Source organism: Macaca thibetana, chromosome 16 (assembly GCF_024542745.1).
Source record: "Macaca thibetana thibetana isolate TM-01 chromosome 16, ASM2454274v1, whole genome shotgun sequence".
Lineage (NCBI taxonomy): Eukaryota > Metazoa > Chordata > Mammalia > Primates > Cercopithecidae > Macaca > Macaca thibetana.
Window position 1 is genome coordinate 52663704 of NC_065593.1, and position 10858 is coordinate 52674561.

Genomic DNA, 10858 nt, shown 5'->3' on the forward strand with positions numbered 1-10858 from the left:
TCCAAATCCCCCCTCCTCCTCAGCTATCACCACTGCCGATGCTGGTGGTTTCCCTGGGTACCGTGAACCAAACTCTCATCCCTGAGGGGCCGAGGCTCGCCGTGGCCACGCCCTTCTCAAGTCAGGGTTCCCGCACATTCACAGTTACAGGTGGCCCTGGGAGCAACACCTGGCACCCAAACAGATCACCAGAGTCCACACGTAGTCCACCTGCCCTCCCTGCATGAGATCAGCTCTTCCTCCTCCCGATGATAGATCAGGGTCAATGATCCCGGCCAAGATGGCCACCGCTCCAGCCTGCTGCTCCAACCTGTCCAGCCGCAGCTGTAGCCTGAAGGCTTGAAGTTCAATGGGACCCTCTCCCGCTTTCTACAAACTGGTTCCTTTATTTTTATGTTTATTGATTTGGGATGGGGTCTGGCTCTGTCACCCAGGCTGGAGTGCAGAGGTGCAGTCACTGCTCAGTGCAGCACCCACCTCCCAGCCTCCATCCATCCTCCTGCCTCAGCCTCTGGAATAGCTGGGGTGCAGATACGCCCCAGCCCGAACAGGGTTTCACTAGGTTGCCTGGGCTCTTTCTTTTTGTGTGTGTGTGTGTGTGTGTTTGTTTGTTTGTTTCGAGACGGGGCTCCGGCTCCGCAGCCGGGGCTGCAGTGCAATGGTGTGATCTCACCTCACCTCACTGCGGCCTTCCGGGCTCCGGCGATCCTCCCAGTGTGCCCGGCCTGAAGACCGCCTTCAGAGAAAGAAGCAGGGGGAGTTTTGCGGAGGACAGACAAGATTTCTGGAGTTTGGAAAGGGTGAGAGATTGGGCCAGCAAAAGGAACATTCCGATCTTTATGTTGGGATGCAATTTATAGATACAGGGATGAGACCCAAAAGAGCCGGCAGAGATTTGTCATCACGGTTGCAAGGCAACTGCCGGTGGCTGATCCCGTAAACGATGTGCATACCTAGAACGGAGCCTACAGATGCATCAAGCATGAACGGCGGAGCCACGATGCTTGGACTCGAGTTCTGCTCCTGTGCGTTCCCCGATACATGGCTTATATTACCTGCACCGCAGTTTTTCCTGGGCAAACACGGAAGCGTGTCGCCGGTGCGTTGGCACCTGCCTTCAAGTGCCAGCTACTCAGCGGGCCGAAGAGGAAGAAGTTCCTACTAGAAGGACACATGGACACGTATGTTGATTTACAGTAGCAAAGACTTGGAACCAACTCGAATGCTCATCAACGATAGGCTGGATAAGGAAAACGTGGCACGTATACACCATGGAATTACTAGGCAGCCATAAAAAAGGATGAGTTCATGTCCTTCATTCTCAGCAGACTGACACAGGAACCGAAACCCAAACACCGCACGTTCTCACTCCTAAGTGGGAGTTGAACGGTGAGAACACATGGACACAGGAAGGGGAACATCACACACCGGGCCCTGGCGGGGCGTGGGGTGCAAGGGGAGAGAGAGCATTCGAACAAATACCCAACGCATGCAGGGCTTCAAACCTAGATGACTGGTTGATAGGTGCAGCAGAGCACCGTGGCACACGTACACCTATGTTCCAAACGTGCACGTCCTGCACATGTACCCCAGAACTTGTGGGGGGGCGGAGGGGGGATACCAAAAAGGAGGGGGGGAGACAGAGAAAGAGAGAGAGAGAGAGAGAGAGAGAGAGAGAGACAGAGACAGAGACAGAGACAGAGACAGAGACAGAGAGACAGAGAGACAGAGAGAGAGAGAGAGAGAGAGAGAGAGAGAGAGAGAGAGAGAAGGAAGGAAGGGAGCGAGTTCAATTCCGGGTGGATCCCATTCCCTTAAAAGGTCACCACCACTCGACTGCCAAGCTGAGATCTAACGACCTCCAAAGGAGTAGTCAGTCGGCTGCGGGGGTGTCGTAGCCTTCCAAAAGCGCTGCAGTCACAGCGTAAATGGACGCGTGCCGCAAGGCCTACCGTCTGCCGCCCGCAGGTCAGAAACCCCACGGTGCTCCAACGAGCAGTTGAGCCGGCAAGACGGCGTATCACAGACGCTTGGCGTGCAAGCCGCCCCGCCCATGTTCTCTCTCGCCCCTTCTACTTTTAGCAAACGCGTTGTATCCCCGGAGGGGGTGCACCGTTCCTGGAGGTACTGCAATACCAGGTCGATGCGTGGAGTGGACGGAGCAAGCTCCTATTCCATCTCCCTGCTCCAAAAATCCATTTAATATATTGTCCTCGGATAGAGGACGTATCAGATATTAAACTGATAAGAACAGATACTACACTTGATCTTAGCCAAAAGGCCGAGAAGCGATGCCGTCGCCTGCGCGCCCGCCGTCACCGTCCCACTCTCATCCACATTCAAGTCGCGGTGAGAGCCCCACCCGCGCTCCTTGCCCCATCCCCTCTGTCTCGTCCACCCCACTATGGACGCCGTTACACACTCGGGCTCATTTCTTATTCTCCACCTTTGAAAAGGGAAATCTTACACCCGTGCTTGGATCCGGCGTTCCCGGGCTTTCATTTCGAATTTGCATACCCCGCCCTTTCACGGAGGGCGCGGCCTCCGCGGTTGACTCGCCCCCGGGGCCGCCTCTGCCTCGGGGAGCCGGGGCTCCGCTGGGGGCGACTTCCTGGTTTCTACCCAGCCAGCGCGAAGACAGAACCGAAGGAGACTGGGGGCGAAGGCGAGAGGGGTCTGTGGAAGAGACCGCTCGGCGGAGAGCGGTCCACCTTTTCCTGGAGAAAGACGAGGTCCCAGGGCAGGAGCCCGGGCGGCGCCGGGCCTTTACTTCGTCACCAGCGGGCGGGGAGACCGGCCTCCTACCCGCCGGACGAGGGGCCCATTCCGAGTCAGGGAAGCCGAAGGCCTGGAGGCGCTTCCGGGAGCAGGGGCTGGAGTTCCTCTGCCGGGCGGGAGGCTGACACCAGACACCCGGCAGAGGGAGGCGGCGCGTGGGTGGCGAGGGCCCGGCAAGGATTCTCCCCAGCCCCTGTGCCTGCGTCTCCTGTGGCTTCTGTGCACGGACCGTGTCCTGTGCTGTGCAGGGAAAGCTGCCTCTCTGCTCGGGACGTGGATTCCTTTCACCTCCTCCTCGCCTGGCTACTCCTGACGCAGGTTGTCAGGACTCCGCTTGGGTGTCACCCGTCCAGGAAGCCTCCCTTAATTAAGGGCCCTGGGCACTCACCCCATACGTGACGAGCAGCCCTCCTATGTATTTCGTCGCACCCCCGTTGTTTATATCAACTATTCCACTCACCACCCTTCTGGGCAATCCTTTGTCTCCCCCTCTGAAATCCCATCACTGAGGGCTGGGACCCCTCCCCAGTACTTATCCCCGTTTGCAGGCGCTAGTCTGGTGCCTGGCGCGTGGAAGGCGCTCAGTAAACGTTTGTGGAGCGAAGAAACGACGCAAACGTGATGAGCACGACAGCCCGAAACAGAGAAGACGCAGTTAGGAGGTTACCGGCCCCGCGCGGGGGTAAAGGGGGAAGGTCGGGCTCGGGGTGGCAGGACACCAGAGGGCAGGGGTGACTGCCGGGGTGCTCTTGCGGGAGGATGGGCGTCAAGGCCCCCGGCAAGGTTGCGATAAAGTTTCTCTCCGAGGCACAGACTGCCGCCTGCGGGGTCAGCATTTACCTCTCCCTTCCTCCTTCCTAACCCAACTTCGGCGGAGAGCTGAGGGCTGAGGGCTTTAGGCGCATTATCTCGAATGTTGGTCAATTCTAATGGTTCTGTGTTGTAAGTTTAAAATACACATGGGATTTAGAAAACAATATAAAATGATTAAAACTCTCAAAAATAAATTTTATGTTGTTTACTATTGTTTTCCTTTTTGACAGCGACTCACCCGTTTGCCCAGGTTAGAGTGTAGTTGAGGGATTCCAGTTCACTGAAACCTTCCACTCCTGAGCTCAAGCAATTCTCCTCCCTCAGCCTCCCACCATGCCTGGCTAATTTTATCTTTATATGTGACATATATGTGTATATATTGTATGTATACATATATATACGTATATCATATATATATATATATTTGGTTTTTTCAAATGGATTGTTGCTCTGTCGCCCTGGCTGGAGTGCAATGGCGCAGTTTTGGCTCACTGCCATCTCTGCCTACCGGTTTCAAGTTATTCTCCTCCCTCAGCCTTCTTGGTAGCTAGGATAACAGGCGCCTACCACCACGCCCTGATAATGTTTTTGCATTCTTAATAGAGATGGGCTTTCACCATGTTGGTCAGGCTGGTCTCGAACTCCTGACCCTAGGTGATACACTCGCCTCAGCCTCCCAAAGTGTTGGGATTATGGACCTGAGCCACTGTGCCCGGCCTTTTTTGTTTGTTTTCGTTTTGTTTTTTTGAGACAGTTTTGCTGTTGCTGCCCAGACTGGAGCGCAATGGAGCCATCTCAGCTCACCGCATCCTCCACCTTCTGGGTTTCCGTGATTCTCCTGCCTCAGCCTTCCCAGTAGCTGGGATTATAGGCATGGGCCACTATGCCCGGCTGATTTTGTATTTCTATGAGATATGGGGTTTCTATATGTTGGTCAGGCTGGTCTCAAACTCCCGACCTCAGGTGATCTGCCCGCCTCAGCCTCCCAAAGTGTTGAGATTACATGCGTGGGCCACTGCACCTGGCCTATTTTTTTTTTTCTTTTTTTTTTTTAGATATAGCCATGCTCTGTGGCCCAGGGTGGAGTTCAGTGATGAGATCTCGGCTCATTGCAAATTCTGCCTCCCGGGTTCAAATGATTCTGGTGCCACAGCCTCTTTAATAGCTGGGGACGCAGGAACAGGTCACCACACCCATCCAATTCTTGTATTTTTAGTACAGATTGGGTTTCACCTTGTTGGCCAGGCTGGTCCGGAACTGCTGACCTCAAGTGATCCATCCACCTCGGCCTCCCAAAGGGCTGAGATGACAATCATGAGCCACTGTACCCATACTAAGATTTTTTTGCTTTTTGTGTTTTGAGACAGAGTCTCGCTCTGTCGCCCAGGCTGCAGTGCAGTGGCGCGATCTTGGCTCACTGCAAGCTCCGCCTCCTGGGCCCACGCCATTCTCCTGCCTCAGCCTCCCGAGTAGCTGGCACAACAGGCGCCCGCCACCACGCCCAGCTAATTTTTTTTATTTTTAGTAGAGACGGTGTTTCACTGTGTTAGCCAGGATGGTCTCGATCTCCTGACCTTGTGATCCGCCCGCCTCGGCCTCCCGAAGTGCTGGGATTACAGGCGTGAGCCTTTTTTTTTTTTTTTTTTTTTTGAGACGGAATTTCACTCTTGTTGCCCAGTCTGAAGTACAATGGGGCGATCTGGGCTCATTTCAACCTCCGCCTCCCAGTTTCAAGCGATTCTCTTGCCACAACCTCTCGAGTAGCTAGGATTATAGGTGCGGGTCACCAGACCCAGTTAATTCATGTATTTTTAGTACAGGTTGGCTTTCATCTTGTTGGTTAGGCTGGTCTTGAACTCCTGACCTCAAGTGATCCACCTGCCTCGGCCTGCCAACATGCTGGGATTACAGTCCTGAGCCACTGTTCCCGAACCAAGTGTTCTATTTATTTATTTTTTTGTGAGACAGAGTCTTGCTGTGTCACGTAGGCTGGCATGTAGTGGTGTGATCTCGGCTCACTGCAACCTCTGCCTCCCGGGTTCAAACAATTCTGCTGCCTCAGCCTCCCGAGTAGCTGGGATTACAGGCACGTGCCACCATGCATGGCTACTTTTTTCTATTTATAGTAGAGATGTGGTTTCACCATGTTGGCCAGGCTGGTCTCTAACTCCTGACCTCCTGCCTGGGCCTCCCAAAGTGCTGGGATTACGGTCATGAGCCACTGCGCCTGACCCGTTTTTTAATTCTTATGGAGACACGATCTTCCTATGTTGCCTAGTTTTGCCTGGAACTCTTGGCCTCAAGTGATACTCCTGCCCCGGCCTTCCAAAGCTGTTCGTTACCTGTCGAAGTGATATTTTGTATATGCTGAGTTAAATGAAATTAGACTTAATTTCCTTGTTTGTTCTTATTTTATTTCAAAAATACGGCTACTGCAACATTTAAAGTTACATGCGAGGTACATATTTCTAGGGAACAGCACTGTGTAGAGTGACACTCAGAGAGGCTAAGCAACTTGCCTAAAAGGAAGCAAGGTCAGCATTTGAACCCAAGCCACCTGTTAACCATATGCAGTCTCATGGTTTGCAATTGTAGCGTGGGCATAAGGATGACACCTCTCTGATTTGGGTAGTTGGGAAGCTTCTTGTGGAAATGCCAGGCCTAGAGGAAGGAAAGCCTTATGTGTGCACTAGGGAAAATCACTTCTCATCTGTCAGATAGAGGTAATATCCTTTCTATAGTGCTGCAAAGGAGAGTCTCTGCTTTGCCCCTGTTATTAAAAGCTAAAGATGCCATATCCAAAAGCTGTTTCATAGGAGTCTAGGGACACATAGCCACATAGTGGGTTTTTTTTTTCTTTTTTCCTTTTTTTTTTTTTTGAGACAGAGTCTTGCTCTGTCTCCCAGGCTGGAGTACAATGGCGCAATCTGGGCTCACTGTAACCTCCGCCTCATGGGTTCAAGCAATTCTCCTGCCTCAGCCTCCCAAGTAGCTGGGATTACAGGCACTTGTCACCACGCCCGGCTAATTTTTGTATTTTTAATAGAGACGGGGTTTCACCATGTTGGCCAGGCTGGTCTTGAACTCCTGACCTCAAGTGATCCACCGCCTCAGCCTCCCAAAGTGCTGTGATTACAGGCTTCAGCCACCACACCGGCTCCCACAGCTGCTTTTTGTAGTTTCCTGTGGATATCAGGGGCAGACTGGGTTATACAATATCCTCCCAAAAGGGTTTGTCCTTTCTTTGAGGCAGGATCCGTGATATACTTCCTAATTCCTTCAACTAAATGCCCTCGAAATAAAGCTGGATTCTCATCTTTATCCTGAGAATCTTCCTTAACCTGTTCATAGTTAATAGGCTTTTTCATACATTTCTTCATCCCTTCCAACAAACAAGTGACCATATGATCTCTCCTCCCCAAGTCCTCACTGCCCCTTTGATAGTTCCACTCTGCATCTTGATCTAGAACTGCTATACTTCCTGCCTGATATATCATATGGTTCGGGTCGCGAGCCAATACCTCATCTGCATGGGTCCTAGCTGTCCCCAAAATGCATTGTTTCTCTTCCACTGTACAACACAGAGACAACAAAACATGCGGATCCTACCAAGTTAAACTATAGGTCAGAGTTGATTTCTCAAACCTATCTATAAATTGTCCTGGATCTTCAGAGAAATTACCAACCTTCTCTACATATAGAGGCAAATCAGACGTAGAAAAGGGAACATGTACTCTCACAGTGCCCTCTTCCCAGTTTGCCACTTCTCTAAGTGGACAAAGATTTCCCCTTGGAGGCTGATAGGATGATAGGAGGCCCCACTATGAGTAGTACTCGCTGGGTTGAGTTCCGTGGGGAGTGGTAGGTATAGAGTGGGACTAGCTGGGTAAGGAGAAGGGACGAAGGGTTCTCAGAAACTTTCAGGTGGACTAGAGGGAGAAAGAACTGATACATCTGAACCTTCGGAACTGACAGAAGGAGGTTCGGCTCCACCCAAAAATGCCCGCTGAACCACGGCGGGGCTTGCATTAAAGGATCACCTAGTATGTCTAGATCTTTTTCTTCTTTTCCTCTCATCAAACATGATTCACATTATCCAAATAACATAAGTGAGCTGAGCCATGAATCTTAGATAAACCACAACATGGACTTCAACAAAAATGTCAAATAAGGCAAAATAAATGAAGAGCATTTAGATAAGAACAACCAGAGCAAGCAATAGCAGCAGTATGGATTGGAAAAGCAAAGCGAAGCCGGTTTGCCCGAACCCAGGAAAGGAAAGTTTTTTTGTTTTTGTTTTGAGACAGTCTCGCTCTGTTGTTAAGGCTGCTGGAGTGCAGTGGTGCAATCTCGGCTCACTGCAAACTCCGCCTCCCAGGTTCAAGCGATTCTCCTGCCTCGGCCTCCCAAGAAGCCGGGATTACAGACGTGCACCACCACACCCGAGTAGTGTTTGTATTTCTAGTAGAGACGGGGTTTCACCGTGTTAGACAGGACGGTCTTGAACTCCTGACTTCAGGTGATTGGCCCACCTCAGCCTCCCAAAGTGCTGGGATTACAGGCGTGAGACCCCGCACTTGGCCATGAAGGAGCTTTTTTAGTGTGCAAAATGAAACCAAACAGCAAGGAGAAAAGTCCCCTGATTTCCATCGTAATGCTTCTCAATCACACTTAGCATAGCAGCAACAAAACAGAACCATATCTATCTAATCTTATTGCTCATAGTTGTTAAATACCAAATCTCAATCAGCAATTTTAGAGACGGATCCTCCAATGCTTGTTGTTCTCAGTGTTTCACAAGCAAACGGAGAGAAATCGGGAAGGACACAGGAGAAGAATAAGGTAAAATCCCTAAGACCAGTTAAATGAAGTCTCCTGCAAATGACAGTGAAAGGGAGACAGCAACCAAGACAAGGAGGACGAGGCAGATTAATGCCAAGAGCATAGCTTGCGGTGTGAAACCTATTTTTTAGCCGAGAGGGACTTCACTGAGGGGCCTCTAACCCCCTAAATCTTAGAAGGGACTCTAACCCTCCTAGGTTGGGCCTCTAACCCGAGGTCAAGCATCCTTGCCTTTTATTAAGAGGGGCCTCTAACCCACTCTCTTTTAGGAAAGACTCTAACTCCACTAAGTTGGGTCTCTAACCCAATCCCATTCTTTACCCGGGCACTCCACCCCTTACCCAAAGTCGTCCAATCAGTGCTGCAATCTACTTCCTTTGGGTTGGGTGAGTTTCTTCAGTATCCTCCCTTCCGTCGTTCGCCAGAAATATGTTATAGGGCCCCAACACTTACCCAAAGCACTACAGTCCCATCTGTGGTCGCCAGAAATATGTCACAGGAAAAGGGCCCCGATCCAGACCCCAAGAGAGGGTTCTTGGATCTCGCGCAAGAAATAATTCAGGGCAAGTCCGCGGTGCAAAATAAAAGCAAGTTTATTAAGAAAGTAAAGTGAAAGAACAGCTACTCCAAAGACAGAGTAGGACGTTCCCGAAACTAAGAGACGGAATGTATCCACCCTAGGTACAACGCGTGTACACATGGGGAGAGGTGCTCTGCTACAAGGGTTTGTGATAAAGGATTAATTTTAATTATTATATTGTGCAAGAATCCCTATTACTATCTTTAAAGCAAAATTAGGAACGCCTTTGTTCTCCAGATATCCAGCTATCTGGACACTCGGGTCTCCTTAGTAAACATTAATTTGTTCCCTTAACCGTAAACATCTGACAGCTAGGAATATCCTTCAGAGAATGCACGCCCGTAAATCCCGGCCTCATTTTTCTAGCCCTCACTCAAAATGGGGTCGCTTCGGGTTCCAACGCCTCTGACAGTCATACTACATATGACTCAGCCACGTTGACGGAAAAAGTAGACTGGATAGTGACGTACCCGCAGAAAACGAGTGCAACATCTGCCATACAGATCTGACTGCAGTCAGATTCTGCACAGTTAAGTGGAGGCGGCAAACTTGAATGCAACCATCTTCCTACCGCATCCCACAAAGCCACGTAAATCGAAAAGCAGTCCGGCTCTGGATAGTGAAACACATGCGGCAAACTTGAATAGAAAAATGTTTAGACTGCCTTGGATGGAGACACGTAAATGAAAAAGCAGTCCCACTCGGGATAGTGAAGTACGGGCGCTGAACTTAAATGGAACAATCTGCATACTGTATGTGAGTAAACCAAGTAATAGCAAAGAGCAGTCAGATTACGGAGAATGATGGAGACCGATGCGAGTGCAGTAATCTTTAGCTCAATGATCGTCACGCCGCAACCAAGTGAAACCGAAAGCAACTACGCTCTCCAAAGCACAGGCGGCCAATGTAAAAACAGAGGCGGCGTTGTGAGCCTTATGGCGTAAACGGCGTGAAGCAGGTTCGGAGACTGTCGATGTGAGCCTTAATAGCGTAAATGGCGTAAAGCAGGCTCTGGGACTGTCGATGCGAGCCTTATGGCGTAAACGGCGTTGGGACTGTCGATGCGAGCCTTATGGCGTAAACGGCGTTGTGAGCCTTACGGCACAAACGGTGTAAAACAGGCTCGAAGACTGTTGATGTGAGCCTTACGGCGTAAATGGCGTAAAACAGGCTCGAAGACTGTCGACGTGAGCCTTACGGCGTTCATCGCGTAGAGGGCGTTGGGAGGATGATGGCCTTTATGGCGTAAAGGGCGTTGGGAGCCGTAGAGCGTAAATGGCGTAAAGCAGGCTCTGGGACTGTGGATGCGAGCCTATGGCCTACGCGGCGTTGTGAGCCTTACGGCACAAACGGCGTAAAACAGGCTCGAAGACTGTCGACGTGAGCCTTACGGCGTTTATGGCGCAGGAGGCGTTGGGGGGATGATGGCGTTTATGGCGTAAAGGGCGTTGGGAGCCTCAGAGCGTAAATGGCATAAAGCAGGCTCTGGGACCGTCGATGCGAGCCTATGGCGTACGCGGCGTTGTGAGCCTTACGGCACAAACGGCGTGAAACAGGATCGAAGACTGTCGACGAGAGCCTTACGGCGTTTATGGCGCAGAAGGCGTTGGGGGGGATGATGGCGTTTATGGCGTAAAGGGCGTTGGGAACCTTACAGCGTAAATGGCGTCAGAGCAGGTTCGGTACAAGTGAACCTATCGTCCACTGCACTCCTTCTCCACACATCCTCAGCTCAGGGTGACAGATATCACCCTCAATAACTCTCTCTCCTACGTTGAAACTGTGTATCTTTATCCAAATTTTAAAACTTGCCTAAGTAATATTGTTACTATTTCGGAGGACATT

At 50.9% G+C, this 10858-nt stretch overlaps 1 non-coding gene across 1 annotated transcript; it reads right to left on the reverse strand.

Annotated features, from left to right (window-relative positions):
* Positions 1 to 2102: 2102 nt before the first annotated feature.
* LOC126940069 (U2 spliceosomal RNA) lies at positions 2103 to 2293 on the reverse strand. The gene has a single exon (XR_007720591.1). It is a non-coding gene; the product is annotated as a U2 spliceosomal RNA (small nuclear RNA).
* Between the last annotated feature and the right edge of the window lie 8565 nt (positions 2294 to 10858).